At 36.1% G+C, this 25722-nt stretch overlaps 1 long non-coding RNA gene across 1 annotated transcript in view; it reads right to left on the bottom strand.

Moving 5' to 3' along the window:
• Positions 1-1936: 1936 nt before the first annotated feature.
• LOC125150541 (uncharacterized) overlaps positions 1937-25722 on the bottom strand; it is a 35631-nt gene continuing 11845 nt past the window's right edge. Inside the window, exons 2-3 of the long non-coding RNA XR_007146371.1 lie at positions 24081-24269; positions 1937-2115 (exon numbers count right to left, since the gene is read on the bottom strand). This is a non-coding gene — a long non-coding RNA (uncharacterized LOC125150541). The remainder of the gene's footprint in view (positions 2116-24080; positions 24270-25722) is intronic.

The following is a 25722-nucleotide window of genomic DNA, read 5'->3' on the forward strand; positions in this document are numbered from 1 at the left end:
ATACATAAAGTAGGAATAAGTGAGCAAATAACTTGGTTTTAATTTCAGACATCTCAAGAGTCTTAGCGTGGATCATTTAGATGCAGGTGATATAGACATACTGATTAGTTTTAGGACAAGCAAAAAGGAATATCTTAAAAACTCCCAAGAGTATCACATGACAGAATAATACCAGAAGTACAGTCAAGCCATACAAGGGGCAATGCAAGGCCTGGAAAAGTATTTGGGTCAAATTCTTTCTCTCTCCATTTCTTATTCTGGGGCTACATGGTTTCTCAACCCAATCTCTCTACACTTCCCAGCAGTCTTCTCTTTCTCTGTACACAGGATAGTCCCAAATATTTCTTGCATTCAAGCATGGACAAGAGATTAGCATGGTGGTGCCCAAATTCGAAATATCTGGGAGAAACAATTAGATTGTCCTACCTTGTATCTATTAACTGAGGCCAGAGAAGTGAAGTCCCAAACTGCATTCATCAAAGCTGTTGGAGTATATTCTCTGAGAAGAGAACACAGTTGTGTTTTATCTATTTATTTTCATTTGTTTTATGGGTTTTTGTTGTTGTTGTTGTTGTTGTTGTTTTTAGGAGGGAGATGTAGGAAGGAATGGAATGAATGACAGAGGGAGTTACTGGCATCATTTGAATATTAAAGATCAAATATTTCTGTATCCAACATTTATCTCTAGATTCAAAGCTCCTAGTTCTCTGGAACCAAATTTAGCAAAAAATAACCACTTGTTTGGCAAGTGGAACTTAAGCCTTAATATCTAGATAGCTAAGTGCAGGAAGATATTAACATTGTCAGCTAGCTACAGTAGAAACATTAAGGCAACAATCAAAATTACGCTCCCTTAGCTGTGCTAGCTTTCCACATAGATACTGACATTTTAAAGTCCTGCTAAGACCCATCTTACACAAGTATCTGCGCAGGGTTATGTAAATATAGTCCATGATTCTGTGCACCCAAGAGGGCAATTTATTGTGATGTGAGATGCTGTTTTATTACACATACTACTCTTCATACTTTGGTTTTCCTTTGCATTGTTCAAAAATGCAGCAATAAATATGTGTTACTAATGCTCACAGACTAATATCTTAGCTGGTGAGTCTATACATGTTATTTCTTTATATTTATCTCCCTTCTTTTCCATTTAAAGAAGTTTTGCACCTTTAACTAGTAGTTATTTCAGTGAAGGAAAAAAAGATTTTGTTTTCACAGGTTCTCTAGCTTCCTTTAGCAGCTGGCCATTCCTGAGCAGCCAATCAGAACCTCCATTTAGTCAAAACTGACAGTGATTAATAGATGCCTTGGAGATCTACTTACTGATTATCTCCATCAGAAAACAGAGAGGCTTGCTGAGAATTATAGGCTCTGTTGTAGCATGCTTTAGTATTCTTTCTTATTCCAACATATCAATTGCATATAAGTGCTTAGGGGAAGGCTCAGCTAGGTTATTAATCATTTTGATTCAACTATAAAAACTTGACCAAGACAGATATTTTTAAAGTTTTCAATATTTTCCCTCATTTCAAATACATTGCTTCCTTAACATTTAAGGGAAAATATTCTCATTGCCTTCCCTGAAGCATTATACACACATATACACACACATGTGATTTAAAAAAATACTATAACTGTGGTTATATGTAAAGTGAATCCACGTATGAAAAAAGTAAAATATTTCCATATGTTTCATAAAACATCTTCAATGCACACAATGCTCTCATTAGTCAGGATGTTTAATTGAGCCAGTTTGCTGGGCTAAAACTTGAAAACAGCAAGTGTATATCTAAATAGGCAGAGTGAACTGGAAAAAATGCTTATTCTTATATTGAGTTTTAACAACAAAATTTAGAAAGCTCATAATTCAAACTATAATTTCTCCTTGATCTTCTATACCTAGATAGCTGTTCTCATCCTTTCTTAACTTTAGAGTGTTACAGAGAAGAGCACAATAAAGCAACAGAAAGTATCTGCATGCATCTGTGTTTAGAAAGCATCAGAAATAAAGATCTTGTTCCTTAGGATGTTTTTTGTTTGTGTTTGTTTGTTTTGGGGTGGGTTTTTTGGGTCAAACTTCTTAGATTTCTGAAGTTTGTCCACAGACCAGCCCTGAAAAAAAAGAAAATAACAATAAATATGATGAAAAATAACAGTGCAAGTAGCTGCAGTAATGCAATCCATCAAGAAAGTTTGATCTATAGTACTGTTATAAACTACCCTTTGTCTGATACTTTTACAACTTGTGAAATATATACTATTCCTTCCCAACAGTTGGCATGTAATTAAGCATCATTTTGTGTTGTAAGAAAAGAACTGTTCATGCACTGAGAAAAAGGAAGATGTACAATACAATTACAAAATAGGCTAAAAGAAATCATTAAAAAATTATGTACGTATGTGTGTATGTACATACATTTGTATGTATTCAATGCTGCTTAATCTCACTCTTTACAAATCAGGCTATTATTTGGTCTGATTCAAATTACATACTATTGTTCTGAAAGTGAAAAGGCTGAATCTTTTTTCAAGGATAAGCGTCTCTCAAATGCACTGTTTAAAGAACAGTGGAACATGTTAACTACAGGTCCCTGAGTTAATGCTGATTTCCTGACAATTCATTAGGTACTCCCAGTCTTGGATCTTTTCTTCTTTGCTTGTTCGGTCTCCCCTTCTGGGCCAAGGGGGGATCTGCTTTCTGTCTGTTTTAGGAGTTTGATTTCAGTATGTTTTGTTCGTCTGGGGAGGTCAGCAGGTGTGTATGCACATATTACCCAGGTGGCCACTTAATGCAATATGATTGAGATTGGAGGAAATAAGCAGCCTTTCCCAGTGCATGGGGCTGTCTGGCTGCTGTGTCAGGTGAGCATGATTAGCGACTGACTTTGGGTGGAGATTCCTCTCTTTCCCAACAGATATCCCCCTAATTGAAAGCTTGTTGTGACTCTCTTGCTTCTGAGAGGCCCCAAATTCCCTTTAATGTCTCTTGCTCATTAAAAATACACTTCCAATCCTCAAAAAGAGAAGCTTATTTAACAATTGCACACACGTGGTGGGAGAGTGTGCCTGAACATGCACACACATGCAAAATCACCCTTTAAAGTAAAACTGTAAATCCCTTTCTGCCTTTCCATCAAATGAGCTCTAGCAATAAACCCTGAGGTCTGAATCATACCACTTTGCCAAATGTTCCATTTACAGGAGTGAAATAAAACCAACTCTGCATTCTGGAACAAAACAGTGCAATGCACTTATAGGTACATCCTTCTGAACTGTATAGACTGCCGGATTATTTGTTTATTATATGTACCCTGTTATAAGAAGAAAAAAAAACAAGGACATATTACAAAAATCCATAGAACACAAAAAGACTTTTTTCAGACCAACTAAGAAAATTGGAGTGATGAGAAAATAAGATAATGAAAAAAGAAAGCAGGGATGAGATATGTAGACAAAATCATGCTCTTGAGTTTCCTGTCTCTGATTGATACAAATGGACCACAGCTTAGCCCTGAGCTTCCTTGCACCAAAGAAGAAAACACAGCCAGTTGTAGGAGTCCCATTCTCTAAACAATAAAACAAGTCTATTCTTTGTGCAAAGAGAGGCATTTATCCCACGAGGCCTCATAAAGAGAATGCTATTACATGCAGAATCTGCCTGAACCTGGTGGTTTATGTGTACAGTTTGCCTTGGATACTTGATACCACAGGAGGTTTTATGCAAAAGTTTTAATCATATGGTACATGTGTTGAGATATATATAAATATTTATTACAATTCATTATGTATAATGGATTGCATTTTATAGCCCAACATTTCTAATAAGAATAGTAAAGCCAAGAGTTGTGAATGGTTTTCCAGAGAGAATGATGTCAGACATTCAAGGATATATTCATTCAACAGATATTTATTGAGCACTAGGTGAGTTATCTTGCTACTCTCTGATTATATTAGGTGGCTCATTTCACTGCGTTCTAAGGAAGGAAAATTTTACAACTGTATCCCTGAGAATCTTATAATCTATAACCCTATTTCTCTGCTCTCATACTTTTCTAAAAGCTCTCTATACACACTTCCTCTAGTTCGTCATCGATTGTTGATATTTCCCCCTTCTGCATATTCTAGGAGCAGCACACCTCACCTCAGCTCCTGCCCCCTTCACCCTACTGTAAGCTCAATTACACAACACTCTCCATGGTGTGTCTGCTACTTTTCTGACTGAGATCTGTTCTGTTTGCAGGATCATCCTCCTGATCTAGTCATTAAATGCCAGAATTTCCTAAGGATTGATTTTGGCCTTCTTCTTTGTCTCTCTACCCTTTATTTTTTTAAGTTTACTTATTTTGAGAGAAAGAGTGCGTGTGCATGAGCGGGGAGGGGCAGAAAGAGAGAGAGGAGAGAGAGAGAATTCCAAGCAGGCTTCTTGCTGTCAGCGCAGAGTCCAATGGGGAGCTCCATGTCAGGAATCATGAGATCATGACCTGAGCTGAAACCAAGAGTCTGACTTAATTGAGCCACCCAGGTGCCTCCTCTCTCTAGCCTTTACCCTTTGCCTTCTTTTCCTGTCTACCTGTGCTAGTGGCTTCCATTGACATCTATATGTGCTGTTGACTCCCATGTAATTCTTTCTAAACCCAATTTGTCCTCTGAGTCTTAGACCATATATCCATTGATAGACCCACTTAGATGTTGCTAAGTCACTTCAAACTCAGCAAGTTCAGAATAAAATTTCTGACTTTGACCTAAAATCTGGTGCTTTTCTGGTGTTCCTAGCTTAGTGAATACAACCACTAGCCTCCAGATTGTCCAAAATAGAAATATAGACATCTTGCTAAACACTTCCCCCTCCCTCAGCCCTATGTTCGTGTGATGGTTAATTTTAATGTGTCAACTTGACTGGGCCACAGAGTGCCCAGATGTTTGCGAAACATTATTCTGATATATCAATGAGGGTGTTTTTGGATGAGTTTAACATTTGAATCTATAGTCTGACTAAAGCAGAGTGCCTTCCCTAATGAGGATGGGCCCCACTTAATCATTTGAAGGTCTGAATAGAACAAAAAGACTGACCCTCCCATGAGTAAGGGGTAATTTCTGGCTGCCTGACTTCACTAAGCTGAGACATTGGGGTTTTCTCCCCCTGACTTTGGACTTGTACTAAAACATGGGCTCTTTCTGGGTCTTGAGCTGGCCAGCTTTTGGACTGGAACTACATCATTGGCTCTGCTATATCTCCAGCTTCCTGACTGAAGATCTTGGGATTTGTTAGCTTCCATAACTGTGTGTCAATTCCTCGAAACAAATCAAACTTTCTCTCTCTCTCTCTCCATATACATTATATATATCACTAATCCATCTTGATCTTACTTCTTACAAGTTCTTCTTTTCGTGAGCCACCTGGTATTAACTCAACTGTCACCACCAGAGTCCTATCTTCTACTTGTTCCAGTGTTGTAGAATCTTTGACCTTCACTGATTTCTATTCAATCTGTTCTCTATAGCTGGAGTAAAGTTTTCAAAATGTTTATCTGATTATAATACCTTCTCACTACCCACTCTTATTTTTGCACCAATAAACCTTTCAAAGGCTTTCTGTTGTTTTTAGGATAAAATCAAAATCCTGAGTATGATGTATGAGTCTCCACATAGTCTTGCATACATATTTCTCCAAATTGCCTTCATATTACTCCCTTGCTCTTCTAGCACTGGTTCATCAAATATTTTGCGCATTCTTAAACATGTGTTCTCAGGTGTCTGGAGCATGCTTTGTGACTGAGTTCCTTTTGTGATGTATATTCTCTTATTGTATCTGTGGTGTACCAAGGAAAGCCTGGTAGAAGTAGTCTTCCAAGGTGGAAGCAATAAAGGGGTGTGTTTTCTGTAGAGAACTTAAAAGCAGTAATAATACACACTAAATGCTAGTCTGCTCTTTATTAGTACCTTGTGTCAACAATTCTAACAATGTATTTTTTAAAATTTTTAATGTTTGTATTTTGAGAGAAAGAGAGAGAGAGAGAGAGAGTGCAAGCTGGGGAGGGCAGAGAGATAGAGGGAGACACAATCTGAAGCAGGGTCCAGGCTCTGAGCTGCCTGCACAGAGCCCAACACACGACTCGAACTCGTGAGCCGTGAGATCATGACCTCAGCCAAAGTCAGACACTGAACTAACTGAGCCTCCCAGGCACTCCAACAATGTCTTTTTGAATACATCTTTTGTTAGACTAAGTTCTTAACAATAGAAGTGATTGCTACTGAGTTTTAATATTTATATATGCTTCCATTAGTATTAAAAAAATTTCTTTCCATAAGCATAATATTCTATGCGGAAGTTAATTTGGAGAACTCCCAAATACATTACCAGCCCTAAACCCGGACTCAGCTACAAACTTTTTTTTTTGAGAGTAAATTCTTAATGTTTCACAATCATTACAGCTTACCTCAGTTACAGGTTTGTCTCAACTCCTATCATACTACATACTTCTGAGTTTAAATAGTAAATTCTAAACAATGATAGCACAGTAATTATAGGTAGAAGAAACAATTTGAATTATCTCAGTTCTGCAATCCTGTATGATTCCTTGGAGTTTTTATTTCTGTTCAAAAGTTGAAATGGCAAAACAGGGACAAATGGCAAAGTGTGATGGTATTTTTGTTTAGAAAGAATAGTTTTAACACACATATGAAATATTTTCCTTAATTTGAATAATATCTCCACAATTAAAATGTATTCTTTCATGTTTATATCCAAATTAAAGAATGACTAAAATAGCAAATAACTGACCACTACCTGAGTATAACATCATAAATATACGTTTTTACTTCCCATTGCATTGACAGAACTTAGCACAATGTCGACATGAAGTAAATACTTAATAATTGCCTGTCAAAGAATGGCTAAATGAACAGGTAATACGTAGAAGGGCCAGGATTTAATCCAGTCTCTCTAACTCCAAGTGATCATAACCAGTATGCCTGACTAACTTTTGTCCTCCCCTCTTCATTGCCCACCAATAAGCCTACCTTAGCTGCATAGGGAATGGGGCAGGGAGAGTGTGCCTTAATGAGAGGCTCATTCTTGCTAAACATTTTTCTAAATTTGGGGCAGAAGCTTACCAATATAGAGCAATTAAATGGAAGACACTCATTATAACACTTATTCATTTAAATTAAAGAAAAATATGAGCTATACCAGATGTATGTAGACTCAGAATAGAACCTCTCATGTGTAAATAATATACTTCACTTGATTTTCAAGGCTTGATAAAAACATATTGATGTTTCAAAATGTTTTAGTTATTTGTTTACTTTTTTTTTCTACCTTTGATGTGTTTATGAACATTCACTGGAGTGATGCCTTCAGGAATATGTTGCACAAGGGTGGATTTTTAGCCTAGTAATCACTACAAAGGCAAAGAAAGTGGAGCATTTACATTTTATCTCCCAATTTTTTATGAAATACATGGTATTTTCCTTTTTATCTCTTTGCTAATTATTTGCAACCACATACCTTGTAAATTTATACTACATGTTGTGCTGTAGAATGATCAAATCATGTTCATAAAGTTTTTTTTTCTTTTTTTTTAAATGAAAATTCTGCAGTATTTACTTTGAAGGAGGGGAAAGTGAATTACAAAGGCGATGTCAGTAAGCTTCTGAAAATGGCATGTTGTATGACCATGAAGGCTTTAAGCTAAAGAATAAAACAGATTATTCAAAACTGATTCTTTAATAGGGAAGGTCATCATCATCATAATAATAATTAACATTTGTTTAGAGTTTTACGGCTTACTAGGAACTTTCCTCTCTCATTTGAGTTGCATAACAATGATTTCAAATGGGAATGTAGGCATTAACATCCCTGATTTTACCAATTAGGAAAATAAGCTTTAACCATGGTAATTTAACCAGATTTTTACAGAAATGTATTGAACCAAGATTTAAATTCAGCTCCATATCTAATTCTTATTTTATTTAACTAAATGATATAATTTTTTTAATTATACATTTCCGGAATTAATTCATTTTCTTGATTTTAGCAGCACTTTTCCTTTAACTTTAACAGCCTTATTGGGGTATAATTTACATACCATACAATCCATCCATTGAAAGTATACAATTCAATGTTTTTTCATAAATTAGTAGTTTTTCATCCATAACCACATTAAGTTTTAGAACAATTTCCATCACTTTAAAAGCTCCTGATTTGAGTCAATTCCCATTTCCATCCTGGCTCCAGACAACCCCTGATCTGCTTTCTATCTCTACAGATTTGCCCTTTCTGGAAAGTTCATATAAATTGCATTATAAAATATGTGTTCTTTTGTATTTGTAACTGGCTTTTTTTCACTCAGCATAATGTTTCTGAGGTTCATCCATGGTGTAGGGTTTATCAATAGTTTGTTCCTTTTTACTGATGGATAGAGTTCTATTCCACAAAGATACCACATATTGTTTCTCTGTTCACCATTTGATGACTATTTGGATTGTTTCCAGTATGGCCTTTTAAAAATAATGCTATTATGAACATTTGTATACACATTTTTTGTAGGACCATGTTTTCATTTTTCCAAAGTAGACACCTAGGAATGGATTCCTGGGTCATCTGGCGAATACATTTTTAGCTTTTTACAAAACTGTCAGAATGTTTTACAAAATTACTGTTCCATTTTTCATTCCCACTAGAAATGTAGAGTCTGACTTTCTCCATGTCCACATCATCAGCATTTGCTATTGTCTGTCTTGTTTATTATAGGCATTCTATTGGGGCTTTCTTAGAATCACACTGTAGTTTTAATTTGCATATCTTTAATGGCTAATGAAATTGAACATCAATTTTTACTGGGCATTCATACATCTTTTTTGTGAAATGTCTCTTCAGGTCTGCTTAGTTTGCTTGAGTTGTCTGTTCTGAGGGGAAAAGCATTCAGTTTTTCATCAAGTATTATGCTAACTGTGGCAGTTTTTGTAAATGCCCTATTTCAGGTTGATGGAATCTGTTTTTGTTCAGTTTCTTGAAAGGTCTTATCTGGAAGGGATGTTAAATTTTCAAAACTTCTTCTGAACTTAATGAGATGATCATATGGTTTTGCCCTTTTCCTATATTATTCATTGCATTAATTGAATTCTGAACAATTGAATCAACCTTGTATTCTTTGGTTAAGTTCCGCTTGGTCAGGGTGTATTCTCCATTTTTTTTTCAGGTAAGTGAATTTAGTTTGCTAATAATTTGTCAACAATTTTTGTGTCTACGTTCACAAGGGATATTGGTTCATAGTTTGGTTTTCTTGTGATTTGTTGGTTTTGGCTTCAACATAATACCAGTGTCATAGAATGAGTTGGAGAGTATTTTCTCTTCCTCCATTTTTTGAAATAGCTTATTTTAAAATGATAATTTGATATTAACCAGTAAAGCAATCTGCCTTTGGCTTCTCTTTCTGTGAAGATTTGTAATTACCGGCTTAATTTATACACCTATTCAGATGTTTTATTTCTTTTTGAGTCAGTTTTGGTAATTTGTGTCTTTCTAGGAGTTTATCTTTTTTTTTTTTGTATAAGTTGTATAATTTGTTTTCAAAGTGTTCACAATTATATATTTTATATTATATATAATTACACATATTGTTATATGTAAATGTGTAATTCATGGTTTATATAATTATGGCAAAATATAAGCCCTTAAATTTCTATAAGGTTAGCAGTGATAACCCTTGTTTTCGTTCTGATTTAAAATTTTTTTTTAATGTTTTTATTTATTTTTGAGACAGAGAGAGACAGAGCATGAGCAGGGGAGGGGCAGAGAGAGACACACACACAGAATGTGAAGCAGGCTCCAGGCTCTGAGCGGTCAGCAGAGAGCCTGACACGGGGCTCCAACTCATAGAGTGTGAGATAATGAGCCGAAGTCGGACGCTCAACTGACTGAGCCACCCAGGTGCTCCATTAGTTCTGATTTTAAAAATTAATCTCTCTCTTTTTTTCCTGGTCAATCTAAAGGTTTTTCAGTTTTGTTGATATTTCCAAAGAAATGCCTTTATGCTTCATAAATTTTCTCTATTGTTTTCCCCTTTTATATACCGTTGATTTCATTCTGTTCAATATTATTTTCTTCTTTCTGCTTGTTTTGAGTGCGATTGCTCTTCCTTTTCCAGTTTCTTTTTTTTTTTTTTCTTCAACGTTTTTATTTTTGGGACAGACAGAGACAGAGCATGAACAGGGGAGGGGCAAAGAGAGAGGGAGACACAGAATCAGAAACAGGCTCCAGGCTCTGAGCCATCAGCCCAGAGCCTGACGCCGGGCTCGAACTCACAAACCGCGAGATCGTGACCTGGCTGAAGTCGGATGCTTAACCGACTGCGCCACCCAGGAGCCCCTTTTCCAGTTTCTTAAGATGGATGCTTAGATTACTGTTTTAAGACTTTTCTTCTTACCTAATATAGGTATTTGTAGCCATAAACTATCCTCCAAACACTACCTGCCTCCCATAAGTTTTTAGTATGTTGTACTCTCATTTTCATTCAGTTAAACATGTTTTTAATTTCTTTTTTTTTATGTTTCTTTGCCCCATGGGTTATTTAAAAGTGTTTTGTTTAACCTCTACAAGTTTACGTATTTTCTAAATTTTGTTGATGTTAATTTCTAATTTAACTCCATAGTAATTGAAGAACATTCCTTGAATAATTTCAGTTTTCCATTTAGTGTCTTCATTTCTTCCTGTACTTTCTTAATTATCCCTTGGTGTCATTTCCTTTCAGCCTGATGAAATTCCTTTAGTATTTCTTGTAGTGCAATTCTGCTAGCAACAAGCATCTTAGTCTTTGTGTGCTTTGGAATATCTTTATTTAATCTTAATTTTTCTTTCTTTTTTTATTTTTTTAATGTTTATTTTTGAGACAGAGACAGAGCATGAGCAGGGGAGGGGCAGAGAGAGAGAGGGAGACACAGAATCTGAAACAGGCTCCAGGCTCTGAGCTGTCAGCACAGAGCTGGATGCGGGGCTCGGACTCACTGCGAGATCATGACCTGAGCTGAAGTCGGACACTCAACCGACTGAGCCACCCAGGCGCCCCTAATCTTAATTTTTCAAAGATATCTTTGCTGAATATGGAATTCTTGGCAGACAGTTTTTTTCAACACTTTGAATACTCGATTCCACTGCCTTCTGGCCCCTATTGTTTCAATGAGAAGTCATCCATTAATTACACTATTGTTCCCCAATATGCAATGAGTTATTCTTCTCTTCCTGCTTTCAATACTATTTTTCTTTATCTTTAGATTTCTACAGTGTGACCGTGATGTTTCTAAGATAGAATCTCTTCATGTTTGTCCTATTCTGATTTCTTTAGCTTCTTGAAGCTGATTTTCTTTTTTTCAACAAAATCAAAAAAATTTCAGCCATTATTTATGTTCCTTTCCTTTGCTCTTTTCCTTCTGGGATTCACATTGCATATATGTTGGCTGTCCTTATATTATCTCACAGGTCTCTGAAGTTATTCATTTTTCTTCAATCTCTTTACTTTCTATTCTTTAGATTGAAATTTTTCTATTGATATCTCTTTAGGATCACTGATTCCTTCTTCTTCTATTCCTCATCTTCTATTGAGTCCATGTTGTGAATTCTGATCTTTGTTACTGTATCTTTCAACACAAGAATTTCTATTTATTTTTAATAAGTTATTTTTTCTTTTATTTATAATTCCAATTTAATTATTCAGTGTTATATTTTCCAATAATTCTTGAAGCATTTTATTCTTTGATTGTTTTTGTCATAACTTCTTTGAAGACTTTGCCTGTAAATTCAGTATGTAGGCTCATTCAGAAACAATTTGTATTGGTTGCATTTTTTTTCTGAGTATAATACAGATTTTCTTTCTGTTTCTTTGCATATCCCAGAATTTTTTTTTTTTTTTTTTAAATTTTTTTTTTCAACGTTTATTTTATTTTTGGGACAGGGAGAGACAGAGCATGAACGGGGGAGGGGCAGAGAGAGAGGGAGACACAGAATCGGAAACAGGCTCCAGGCTCTGAGCCATCAGCCCAGAGCCCGACGCGGGGCTCGAACTCACGGACCGCGAGATCGTGACCTGGCTGAAGTCGGACGCTTACCCGACTGCGCCACCCAGGCGCCCCACATATCCCAGAATTTTTGTTGACAACTGAAGACCTTAATGTATTGCAGTAACTCTGGATTCTGATCCCTCCTTCTCCCAGAGCTATTTTTTTTTCTGTTTGTTCATATATTGGTTTGTAAGCAATTTTCCTGGGCTTAATCTGCAGACTCTGTCTCTATTGTACTGTGCAGCTGTTGATATCTCTGCTCAGTTATTTCATCCATATTTTTAGTGTTTAGCCTAGCTTCCTAAGGACTGCCACTGTGTCTACTTAGCTTAAGTCTCTGCTTGGCTCAAATTTGTTCTCAAACACTTCAAGTTAGTAAGGGTTCCACACTCTGTGTGTGTGTGTTAGGGAGTGCATGCAAAGGTCAGGCAATTTTCAATTATGTCCTAACATTTACTCTTCACTGCATCCTTCCAATTCTCCCCCACATATGCATAGACTTGTAGACATCCAGAGATATGTGGAGATCTTGGGTCCTCTTAAGTCTCCCCTACCCATGTGCAGCCTTCCAATCAACCAGTAGTATGTCGAGAGTTTATCAAGCTCCTCTATGCCTCTCTCATTTTCAGGATTTCTTTGTCAAATTTCTGGATAGTCGTAAAGTCTGCCATTTGCCCTTGTAGAACTCCAACCTAAGATAGGAGAACTGCAGGCATTTTTCTTCAATTACTACCATGCTTGCTACTTCTATTAATAATTCTTTAGGCATGAATTTCTCAATTTAAGTAAAGCTGCTGATTTTAACAGACAGCCCTGCCCTAGCAAAACTATCATGCTGACCAAACTGTGGGAGTGGAGGAGGGAGGAAATGGGCGGAATGGAAGGAACCCCAGACATTAACACCACCAACTATCATTGTTCTTCCCTGAAGTTCAGTAAAACTTTTTACTAATAATTGCTTATCAATTGGCTGTTTTCTTTTATATTTTCATCCAAAAACTTTGTTTTATAGCTGTTTTTTATGGAGATGACTTGTTAATCCCTTTACATTTTTGTACCTAGAAGTCCCATTTTATTTTAAAGAGAGTGGTTCCTGTCATCCAGTTAGAATGGTGATGGTGTCTTGATAATTTTGTAAACATTTCCTCTAATATTAGTGGGGGAAAAACACAATGTAATAATGATAAAAAATAATAACAATATAAATTCCTACCATTTATTGGTCATTTATTTTTGTTGATGTGTCATAGCATTATCTCATTTACTTCTTTGATCACTTCATAAGGTAGATAATTTATTCCCATTTTACAGATGAGGGAACTGAGGCATATCAGGACAAGGTAACTTCCTCAAAGTTATAGTGCTAGAAAATGATATTGCCAATTTTCTGTCTTCCATGTGTCCTCTTCTTAGTTCACTCAGATGAATTGCAAAACTATTGTGGAATGAGGTAGAGTACTTACTTTGCTCCATCAAGTGCCGAAAAATAAAAGACAAAAAGAATGCTGAGGTCTTTTGCAATTCAAACTTTTAAACTTTGGTAAGTTAAAAAGTAAACTTTATTTTTAAAGAAAAATAAAAGATGCTATTTTAACAGCATTTTAGATGTTAAAAAATTGTCACCTGATCAAGAAATCTCCAAACTCAGGGCATAGGTTCTTAAAAATACAGAATTTAGGGGCACATGGGTGGCTCAGTCGATTGAGCGTCTGAGTTCGGCTCAGGTCAAGATCTTGCGCTCTGTGAGTTCAAGCCCTGCGTCCGGGTCTGTGCTGACAGCTCAGAGCCTGGAGCCTGTTTCAAATTCTGTGTCTCCCTCTCTCTCTCTGCCCCTCCCCAGATATTGCTCTGTCTCTCTGTCTGTCAAAAATAAATTAACATAAAAAATATTTTTAAAAATAATTTTTTAAAAAATACAGAATTTATGGGGTTCCTGGGTGACTCAGTTGGTTAGCCATCCGACTTCAGCTCAGGTCACGATCTCACAGCTTGTGAGTTCAAGCCCCGTACCTAGCTCTGTGCTGACAGCTCAGAGCCTAGAGCCTGCTTCATATTCTGTGTCTCCTTCTCTCTCTGCCTCTCCCCCAATCATACTCTGTCTCTCTCTCTCTCAACAATAAATAAACAATAAAAAAAATTTAAAAAACCAGAATTTATCATGCCCATGTTGTATTCATTGCATTTTAAAAATATACACCATGTGACTCTCTAAAATTCAGACGTAAAGATTTGGTTACATTTATCTACACATATGAAAATAAAATATAAGCCTAAACTATCCACACTTAAGACTAAAGTTAGAAAACTTAAACTTTGGTATTCCAATGAGACTGGACCAGAGTAATACCTATTCTTACATTCTTACATTCTATAATGCATGGTATACATTAGCAACACAGACTTGATTTGTTTCCTCCGAGTTATTGTGAATAAATCCATTGGGCAACCCACCTGCACAGTATGTGCTATATCTCCTGTGACAAGACAAATTATTCTAGACCATCCCAGGGAGGAAGAAAGATAGACTTATTCTTTATTCTCTGAAGAGTGCTCATAGTTCTCTATTTTTTTTGAACATTCAAAGGAAACAGTACATCTGGAGGGCCATAATATATACTGAAAGAATAATATTTCTGAGGGCAAATAGAGAGTACCCAGGAGAGAAAGTCCAAGGGAAAGGCCAATTGCATACATATCTATGAAAACAGGAACAGAAATGCAAACTGTGGCCAAATTAAAATCACCACTAAATTCTTTACTTTGGAACTGCTTGATTTGTTTCAGTCATAAACATTGGATTGATTTGCATGTTACATTAAGTTCTTTAACTTCATCTTGACTTTGGGCCACCCAATCAGAAATCACTGGTAAGAATGACCATGGAGATAGACAATGTTTTATTTCAATTTTCCATACTCATAATTCTAATCTTTCATGTCACTTAAATATGTAAGAGTTTTTCTTCTAACCCTGGTCTTATTTTCTTATAGACTTGCCAAGTTTCAAGTTTTCATCTTCAGCCAATTTTGATGTGTGTACACACCAAAAATGTCCAAACATGCTCATTTCAGTGGGGGAAAATGTGTGTGTGTATTTATGTACCAGAAAAAATTTAGTTGAATTGATTTTTACCTCAACTTTGTGGAAATATAAATTGTAAGTGTACAAACATGGAAGTTTCCCTAGAACTGCAATTATCCTTAAGGAAAAATGTCAACAAATCACAGTAATACATGATCACTTGTATTTTTTACAAATTAACATGACCAATCAAATGTTTTAATGCTTAGCCTTTTATTGCATCCAAATTTGGAAAATAAGCAGTGACAAAATTGGAAATTTTAATGTGGATAATGCATTAAATAATAGCATCATGTCCATGTTAAATTTCCTGAGTTTTATAATTTTACTCTGGTTATATGAATGTCATAGTCTTATGCAATACATACTGAATTATTGAAAGATGAAATGTCATGATGACTGCAACTAACTCACGAATGATTCAGAAGAAAGGAGAGAAAACGTGACAAAATAAATGTGGTAAAATATCCATAATTGGTGAAAAAACGTGAATGTTCATTGTAGTAATTTTGTAGGCTTGAATTTTTTTCAAAATAAAAAAGTTGGAGGAAAATATAATAATTGAAACAATGTTACAGACATAAATAGACAAGTCTATGCTTGTTGCTTTAAGGATTTATCACTATAAACTGCCTTCAATTACAATTATTTTTTTAAGAGGAGGGACAGAAATACATAAATAATTGAAATATAAAACAAGACTTAGGTCAAATATAAATCTCAGGAACTTTACCTGTGACATATTGCTTTAGAGAGTAGTCATTTAAATAGTAATCAAATTTCAAAAGTTTCTTTTTATTTTATTATTTTAATAATGTGTAGTTTTATTTATTTTTAAATATAATTTATTGTCAAATTGGCTTGCATACAACACCCAGTGCTGATCCCAACAAGAGCCCTCCTGAATGCCCATCACCCACTTTCCCCTCTCCCCCACCCCCCATCAACCCTCAGTTTGTTTTCTGAGTTTCTTATGGTTTGCCTCCTTCCCTCTCTGTGACTAACTCTTTCCCCTTCCCTTCCCCCACGGTCTTCTGTTAAGTTTCTCAAGATCCACATATGAGGGAAACCATAATACATCTGTCTTTCTCTGTCTGACTATTTCACTCAGCATAATACCCTCCAGTCCCATCCATGTTGCTACAAATGGCATGATTTTATTCTTTCTCATTGCCAAGTAGTATTCCATTGTATATATAAACCATATCTTCTTTATCCATTCATCAGTTGATGGACATTTAGGCTCTTTCCATAATTTGGCTGTTGTTGAGAGTGCTGCTATAAACATTGGGGTACATGTGCCCCTATGAATCAACACTCCCATAATCCTTGTGTAAATTCCTAGCAGTGCTATTGCTGGGTCATAGATAGTTCCATTTTTAATTTTGGGGGTAACCTCCACACTGTTTTCCACAGTGGTGGCACCAGTTTGCACTCCCACCAACAGTGCGAGAAGGTTCCCCTTTCTCCACATCCTCTCCAGCATCTATAGTTGCCTGATTTGTTCATTTTAGCCACTCTGACTAGTGTGAGGTTATATCTCAGTGTGGTTTTGATTTGTATTCCCCTGATGATGAGTGACGTTGAGCATCGTTTCATGGTTCTGTTGGCCATCTGGATGTCTTCTTAGGAAAAGTATCCATTCATGTCTTCTGCCCATTTCTTCACTAGATTATTTGTTTTTCAGGTGTGGAGCTTGGTGAGTTCTTTAGAGATTTTGGATACTAGCCCTTTATCCAATATGTCATTTGCAAATATATTTTCCCATTGGTTGCCTTTTAGTTTTGTTGATTGTTTTCTTTGCAGTGCAGAAGCTTTTTATCTTGATGAGGTCCTAATAGTTCATTTTTGCTTTAAATCCCCTTTGCCTTTGAAGATGTGTCAAGTAAGAAATTGCCTCAGCTGAGGTCAAAGAGGTTGTTGCCCGCTTTCTTCTCTAGTGTTTTGATGGTTTCCTATCTTACACTTAGGTCTTTCATCCATTTTGAGTTTATTCTTGTATACGTTTATTCTTGTGTATGGTCTAGTTTCATTCTTCTACATGTTGCTGTCCAGTTTTCCCAGCACCATTTGCTAAAGACACTGTCTTTTTTCCATTGGACATTCTTTCCTGCTTTGTCAAAGATTAGTTGGCCATATATTTGTGGGTCCAATTCTGGGTTCTCTATTCTATTCCATTGGTCTATGTGTCTCTTTTTGTGCCCAACCCATACTGTCTTGATGATTACAGCTTTGTAGTAGAGGTTAAAGTCTAGGATTGTGATCCCTCCCGCTTTGTTTTTTTTCTTCAACATTACTTTGGCTATTCAGGGTCTTTTGTGGTTCCACACAAATTTTAGGTTTGTTTGTTCTAGCTTTGTCAAGAATGCCAGTGCAATTTTGATTGGGATTGCATTGAATGTGTAGATTGCTGTGGGTAGTATTGACATTTTAACAATATTTATTCTTCTAATCCATGAGCATGGAATGTTTTTCCATTTCTTCGTGTTTTCTTCAATTTCTTTCATAAGCTCTCTATAGTTTTCAGTATATAGTCTTTCACATGTTTGGTTAGGTTTATTACTAGGTGTTTTATGGTTTTTGGTGCAATTGTAAGTGGGATCAGTTTCTTTGTCTTTCTGTTGCTTCATTATTGGTGTATAAAAATGCAACTTATTTCTGTACATTGATTTTCTATCCTGAAACTTTGCTGAATTCATGTATCAGTTCTAGGAGTCTTTTGCTGGAGTCTTTGAGTTTTCCATGTAGAGTATCATGTAGTCTGCAAAAAGTGAAAGTTTAACTTCTTCTTTGCCAATTTTGATGCCTTATATTTCATTTTATTGTCTGCTGATGCTAGGACTTCCAACACTATGTTAAACTACAATGGTGAGAGTGGAAATCCCTGTCGTGTTCCTGATCTCGGGGGAAAGCTCTCAGTTTCTCCCCATTGAAAATGATATTAACTATGGGGTTTTCATATATAGTTTTTATGATGTTTAAGTATGCTCCTTCTATCCCAACTTTCCTGAGGGTTTTTATTAAGAAATAATGCTGTATTTTGTCAAATGCTTTTTCTGCATCTATTGACAGGATCCTATGGTTCTTACCCTTTCTTTTATTAATGTGATGTATCACACTGATTGATTTGAAAATACTGAACCAGCCTTACAGCCCAGGAATGAATCCCACTTGATCATGGTGAATACTTATTTTTATATGTTGTTGAATTCGATTTGCTAGTATCTTGTTGAGAATTTTTGCATCCATGTTCATTAAGGATATTAGCCTGTAGTTTTCCTTTTTGTGTAGTCTCTGTCTAGTTTAGGAATCAAAGTAATGCTGGCCTCAAAGAATGTTGGAAGTTTTCCTTCCATTTCAATTATTTTTTTTTTCTCCAACGTCTTTATTTATTTTTGGGACAGAGAGAGACAGAGCATGAATGGGGGAGGGGCAGAGAGAGAGGGAGACACAGAATTGGAAACAGTCTCCAGGCTCCGAGCCATCAGCCCAGAGCCTGATGCGGGGCTCGAACTCACGGACCGCGAGATCGTGACCTGGCTGAAGTCGGACGCTTAACCAACTGTGCCACCCAGGCGCCCCTCCATTTCAATTTTTTGAAACAGCTTGAGAAGGATAGGTATTAACTCTGCTTTAAATGTCTGGTAGAATTCCCCAGGGAAGCCATCTGGTCCAGGACTCTTATTTGTTGGGAGATTTTGATAACTGATTCAATATCTTTGCTAGTTATGGGTCTGTTCAAATTTTCTATTTCTTCCCATTTGAGTTTTGGTAGTGTGTGGGTGTTTTAGGAATTTGTCCATTTCTTCCAGGTTATCCAGTTTGTTGGCATATAATTATTCATAGTATTCTCTGATAATTGCTTGTATATCTGAGGGATTAGTTGTAATAATTCCATTTTCATTTATGATTTTGTCTATTTGGGTCCTCTCTCTTTTCTTTTTGAGAAGTCTGGCTAGGGGTTTATCAGTTTTGTTTATTTTTTCAAAAAGCCAGCTCTTAGATTCATTGATCTTCTCTACTGTTTTGTTCTTTTTTTTTTTTTTTGATTCTTTTTTTTTTTAACGTTTATTTATTTTTGGGACAGAGAGAGACAGAGCATGAACGGGGGAGGGCAGAGAGAGAGGGAGACACAGAATCAGAAGCAGGCTCCAGGCTCCGAGCCATCAGCCCAGAGCCCAACGTGGGGCTCGAACTCACGGACCGGGAGATCGTGACCTGAGCTGAAGTCAGACGCTTAACCCACTGAGCCACCCAAGCGCCCCTTGATTCTTTATTGTTTATTTCTGCTCTGATCTTTATTATTTCTTTTCTTTTGCTGGGCTTGGGCTTTCTTTGCTGTTCTGCTTCTGTTTCCTTTGGGTGTGCTGTTAGATTTTGTATTTGGGATTTTTCTTGTTTCTTGAGATACACCTGGATTGCAATGTATTTTCCTCTTTGGACTTCCTTTGCTGCCTCCCAAAAGGTTTGGATTGTTGTGTTTTCATTTTCATTTGTTTCCGTATATTTTTAAATTTCTTCTTTAATTGCCTGATTGGCCCATTTGTTCTTTAGTAGCATGAAGGATATTCTTTAACGTCCATGCATTTGGAGGTTTTCTAAACTTTTTCCTGTGGTTAATTTCAAGTTTCATAGCATTATAATCTGAAAGTGTGCATGGTATGATCTCAATTCTTTTATATTTATTGAGGGCTGTTTTGTGACCCAGTGTGTGATCTATCTTGGAGAATGTTCCATATGCACTCCAGAAGAATATATATTCTGTTGCTTTAAGATGAAAAGTTCTAAATATATCTGTCAAGTGCATCTGGTCCAGTGTATCATTCAGGGCCACGCTTCCTTTATTGATTTTCTGTCTAGATGATCTGTCCATTGTTGTAAGTGTAGTGTTATCACATTCTTACCAATAAGATTGCTTATGTTTGAAATTTCACCAAGTTTTTAAAGACACAGAATTTTAAAAGTATCAGCTAGGTTTACTGATAAGCAAACTAAGCTTGAAGGAGATAATTATTCACTATGATTTATTAATATGTAGCGTTGAACTATTTTTTGCTTGTTTTTACTTTAAAAGAAGGTTATAAAATAGTCTTCAATGTTTGGGGATGCTTAATATTAGAACTGTTATTTTTACTCCAACATTCATGCTTAATGTTATTGGGAATTTGTTGTGAAACTACAGGTTTGAAGACATTAAAGTGATTTATATAGAACAAATACACATCCCTTCCAGGAGAATGTATAACTTGGAAAAATAATCACTTAATGACTGCTAATACTTAAAGAAAAGGAATAGATTAATGAATAACAAAAGTTGGCTCCATACTTTTTCTACCAATAATGGATCTTTTCCTTGTACATGTTTCTGATGTTAACTAGAAGTCAGTTGCCTATTACAATAGAATGTGATTAGGTTTTGGAATCAGACTCCTAAAACACTCACTAACTGTGTGACCTTAGGCAAATTTTGTCATGGATGTGGTTTCATGCATTTGGTGAGACTGGTTCATTATTTGACTTCCCATTTTTCAAGACAGAACAAGATGAGATTTTGATCATCATTCTAAATTTAAACTTTTTCAATTACTTCCCCCCAAAATGTGAAGCAAGTGATAAAAAATTAGTAAAATATCGAACATTTTCATTACAACTCTAACCTTCTGAAAAATCTTGATAGAGGCAGAAATTACACTTGCCTTTAAATGGGTTTTTAAATCACACCCTACTGCATGTTATATACACAGATACAAAGTCTTGTTTCTCCTTCTTCCTAGAAGCTTATGATCTATGGCATTATTTCTCAAACTTTGAAGTACATGCAAATCACCAAGTGTCTTGTTTAAAATGCAGGTTATGGTTTAATAGAACTGGGATGGGGCATGAGGCTCTGAATTTTTAATAATCTCCCAAGTCACAGTGAAGTTACTGGACCACCAGTAACTTTTGCTTTCAAATTGGTCCATAGTTTGAAAAGCAAAGGAGTCTCGCACACGCCAGTGCCGCGCACAAGCACACTCCTAGAAACTTTGGTGGAAGGCTAAGTGATGTTAAAATTAATATATAATATATGAATAAATACAAACATGATATGTAATAATATAATGTTTATTAATTAACAACCGAATGGAGAATGTGTGTGTTTGTGCAGAGAAGCACTAAATCTGAAATTGTTATTTTTCAAGAAGGAAAATAGGGATTCAGAGAATTTAATGGACTTACTCAAATATGAAGCCATAGAACTGGTACTGAGGCCCAGTTTAGTTACTGCCTCCAACTTTAGTTTCTGGAAGGACTTTCTAATCTTTACACCTATGAAAACCAGCAGTATGACATTTTTTTAATACGAAACTTATTGTCAAATTTGTTTCCATACAACACCCAAAAAGTAAAAGGAATGATAAAATCAGATCAAAAAGAGTAATGAGATGTATAATGAAAAGGTGTCTGCATATCTGTAACGATGAATAACATGAAGTAGTTACAAAGTCATTCCAAGTACTTTGTTTTCTGGTTTAAATTGTGCAAGTGTGGCCCATTGATTAGCAGTGACCTGAGAGGTGAGGGAAAGAGCGTGGTTCTGGGAATCAGGATGCCTAAGTTCCAGTGTCAGTTCCCCCACTGTTCCTTCCAGGAGCTTGGACAAATTATTTAAATTTCTTGAAGCATTTTGTCTTTGTTTTTCATCTGTAAATTGAAGATAAGAATCATGGCTGTACTTCTTACCCCAGGCTGCTGTTGTGAAGCAACTGATGTAGAACAAATATGTGAAATTAACAATGCTCTACAAGTGTATCATTGTGTAAACCATTATTATTAACACGTATACTGACCTTTCCACTATCACCATTGAGGAAAGGGAATTTTGAGATAAACTTATGCCTGTCTTTTCTGAAGCTACTTGTTTCTCTTTTGGAAGCTTTTCCCAGCCAGTTTAGGTGGGTCCCTGAGTTCAGTTCTTAACTACCAGAGACAATTGAATGTATTCAGGAAATACAAATGTTGCTTCTGACTCATGGTATACAATGGTCTCTAACCAGAACATGTGCAGAGCTATTGAGTTCCAGTGAAGCCATCAAGATCACCGAACGCTTCTCTTTGGCTTCTCTCTTCCTATTCCCCCTTTTTCTCTTTCTCAGCATCTGCTCTAATTCCCGCATTTATGTGCCTCCTCAGGTTTTCCATTTCCTATCATACTTCTCAATCCCCTTTTCCAAGCTGATAGTGCCTGCTGATATCAACACCATTAATTGTCACTTATCTGTACTTATATCAACAGCACATTTTTTTATTTAAAAAATAAAAATCAGAGTTAGAATGAACTACACAAAACTGTCAGTTTCAGCTTTCATGGTCAAAAGTTGAAGTTCAATCAATATAGTTATTAAAAACCATTGCTGAAATCATATGCTGAGCTGAGCATTTGTTTTACAATTAAGACCCTATTCAGTGATGGATTCTTTGAGACTCTATCCCCCATATTGTCATTCAGTACTGATTTGGTTTATTACCTACAAACATGATTGTCATTTCTCAACATTTTGAAAATTCTATAGGAATTCCGTGTAGCCACATACTATGCTATTGTTACCACGTCAGTCGATTTAATTCTATTGATATCATCACAAATGGAAATTGGTGGAGCACCACCACTCAGGGTCAAACTCCAACCAAACAGTGACCTGTACCAAGGGCTGATTATTCTGAAAGTAGTAATAGTATGACTCTCAAAATAAGCAGCTTGAACCACTCAGTTTATAACATGAAATTTATGTTTGCTTTTTATTAGACTAAAAAGTACACTTTTAAAGTTATTATTACACTGTCTTCAGATAGGCAATTAGGAATCTTGAAAATCCTAAGCAAAATCCAAAATGTTCTTTTGCTGTTCTTTTGAAAGTCAATATCTCCTTTACTGTGCACATTTTAAAGATATGAAAACCTGTTACCATCTATAAGAATACATTTTTGATACATTATAAGAAATATTTTATTATCTGTTAATAATGGGTGTTCTCCACACTAATACCCTTGAGCCTAATTATTTTGCTTAAATGACATTCTTAACAAACTACTTACATAGCACTGTCACATAAGTCACTCTCTGTACTAGAGGTAAAAAAATGGTGAATAGAATAGTCCCTTTCCATACTTAGTCATGGTTTGATACCCATCTACATTTACCAAAGAGCTTTGTGAAACATTTCAAAAAGAAATAAAAATGTACTCAAAAAAAAAAAAAAGATGTGCTCAAGCATGTTTGCAATAATTTGGATTTGTTTATCACGAAGTTTCATGTTTCCAAATCTTTTGTTTGCTCCTGTTCTAAAACCTTTAGCAAACATTTATTGCTCTTTAAGTGTCTAGATTTTAACACAATGAACTTTTCCCATTTTACAGTCTAAGGCACCATGCTGACTGCCAAGCCCTCACCCACAAGGACACCTAAAGCATGTACACACTAGCATCTGGGCGAGATTTTGCAGTCCCCATGGTGACACATCACAAATGCTAGTAAAAGGAGAAACGCTCTCTTTTGTGGGTTCCAAGTATCTACTCCAGTCTAAACACAGGCTGTTTCCTTTAAACCACCCTCAACAACCTTCCCACAACTGCTTCTGGCCATGAAATTACCATCACTTTCAGGATGGAGAGAGCAAAAATGGAAACAATCTGTTTTGCAAGCACTTTTCCAGCAAATTTCTGCTTTGAGACCTTAATGCTACCATCCTCTGATTAGCTACAGTTGCTGTCTGTCCACACTCAGAAGTGGGGGATGTGCTGATCTATATTTGAACAACGACAGCAACACTGCAGAAACCCAATCCCATCCCTTGACTTGTACCACTGTTTGAATTAAAGTTTGAGAGCACGGTCAATTTTTAAATTACAGAAACACAGAGTCCATTATGTTCAACTTACTTTCCTTCAAGAAGGTCTCTTACCTTAAAGTGTTGTAAGTTAAAAGAGAGAAACACCATTCGAGGGACTCAAGTTCAGAATGATAATTATGGCCCTCTTGGATTAGACCGCTTCGAAGCATATGCCAGATGACTTTATAAGCCCTGCTCAGCAGATAAACAATCTTTCCATCTTACCGAGTTCTCTATTATCTCTGTACTGGAGAGCAACAGCTTTAAAGAAAGAGAGAGAAAAAAAATGACTTGACACAGAAGTTTATGGAAGGAGACATCTGATAGGTGGGTCACTGATGCAGATAATCCAAAACAATGAATTTTCACAAAGTGAATTTAAATGTTCTGTTTATATTACATTATTGCCAGTTTTCCTTTTTACACATTATATTTTCCTTTTTTTTCAATGAGTTGATTGAAACGTGAAAAGTTGTCTTCTTATATATAAAACAAATGCATCTTGTTAAATAGTAAAATCCAGCACTTTATTTCCCCTACTTAACATGACCTTTCACAGATTGCTTGTCTATCTGATATGCGTGGTTTTCTACATTCTGTATTATCATGCCAGCGTTAACAATAACTGAACAATATATGTTATCAGCGGAGGAAAAAGTAAGCTCGTTGTTTCTGAGAACTGGAAAAAAAAATACATCAAGATCTTATCCTTACTCAAGTCTGATGGATTATTCAATTAGTTTAAAGTATGTGATGCAGGGAGGTGTCTGGGTGGCTCAGTCAGTTAAGCGTCTGACTCTTGCTTTTGGCTCAGGTCATGATCTCAAGGTTCCTGAGTTCCAATCCCTGTTGGGCTTTGCACTGTCAGTGTGAAGTCTGCTTGGGATCTCTCTCCCCTCTCTCTCTGCCCCTCCCCATCCTCTCCCTCTCAAAAATAAATAAACATTAAAAAAAAAAAAAAAGCATGTGAGGAGAACCTGGGTGGATCACTCAGTTAATCCTCCGACTTCGGTTCAGGTCATGATCTCAGGGTTTGTGAGTTTGAGCCCTGCGTTGGGCTCTGTGCTGACAGCTTCCACCCTGCTTCAGATTCTGTCTCCCTCCCCCACTTGTGCTCTCTCTTCTTTCAAAACTAAATAAATATTTTAAAAATTTAAAAAGGCATGTGATGCAGAAAATATAAATCTCACCCAACCTCTGTTTTCATTTTTTATTTAGGTTTTTTAATACCATTTTATATGCATACAATGCAATGCAACATGTTTATTAACTGTATTCATTATTTTGTAATTTTTCAACTCATTTCATATTCAATTCATATACAATGGAGTTATGTAGTATCATCTTCATTTTATAAATAATTGTCAAGAAAAGAGCCAGAATTGCCAGGCTACCTGTGATGGGGGTCAGTCTGCATTAGGTTTTCGTCCCTGAATCCTGTCTTTCAACTTCCTCTTGCCTCATTTCTGTGCTTCCAAGTACATTTTTGGTGTCATTTTAAAAGTGAAAAACAAACTCCCTTTCCTTAAAGAGTTTATAATTCAATGGAGAGGCAACACGTCCTTTTATAAGAGAGAACACGAGTTAAAATGAATAATGTGATATAAATCATGCATAAAAGTTGAAGGCATGAGGAGTAAGCCTGACAAAGGACAAGTAGAGAGAGCTTCCTGAAAACAGTGGATCTAGTTCAGGGAAGTGAGAAATGGTTGTA

The sequence above is a fragment of the Prionailurus viverrinus genome, chromosome D4 (genome assembly GCF_022837055.1).
Source record: "Prionailurus viverrinus isolate Anna chromosome D4, UM_Priviv_1.0, whole genome shotgun sequence".
Lineage (NCBI taxonomy): Eukaryota > Metazoa > Chordata > Mammalia > Carnivora > Felidae > Prionailurus > Prionailurus viverrinus.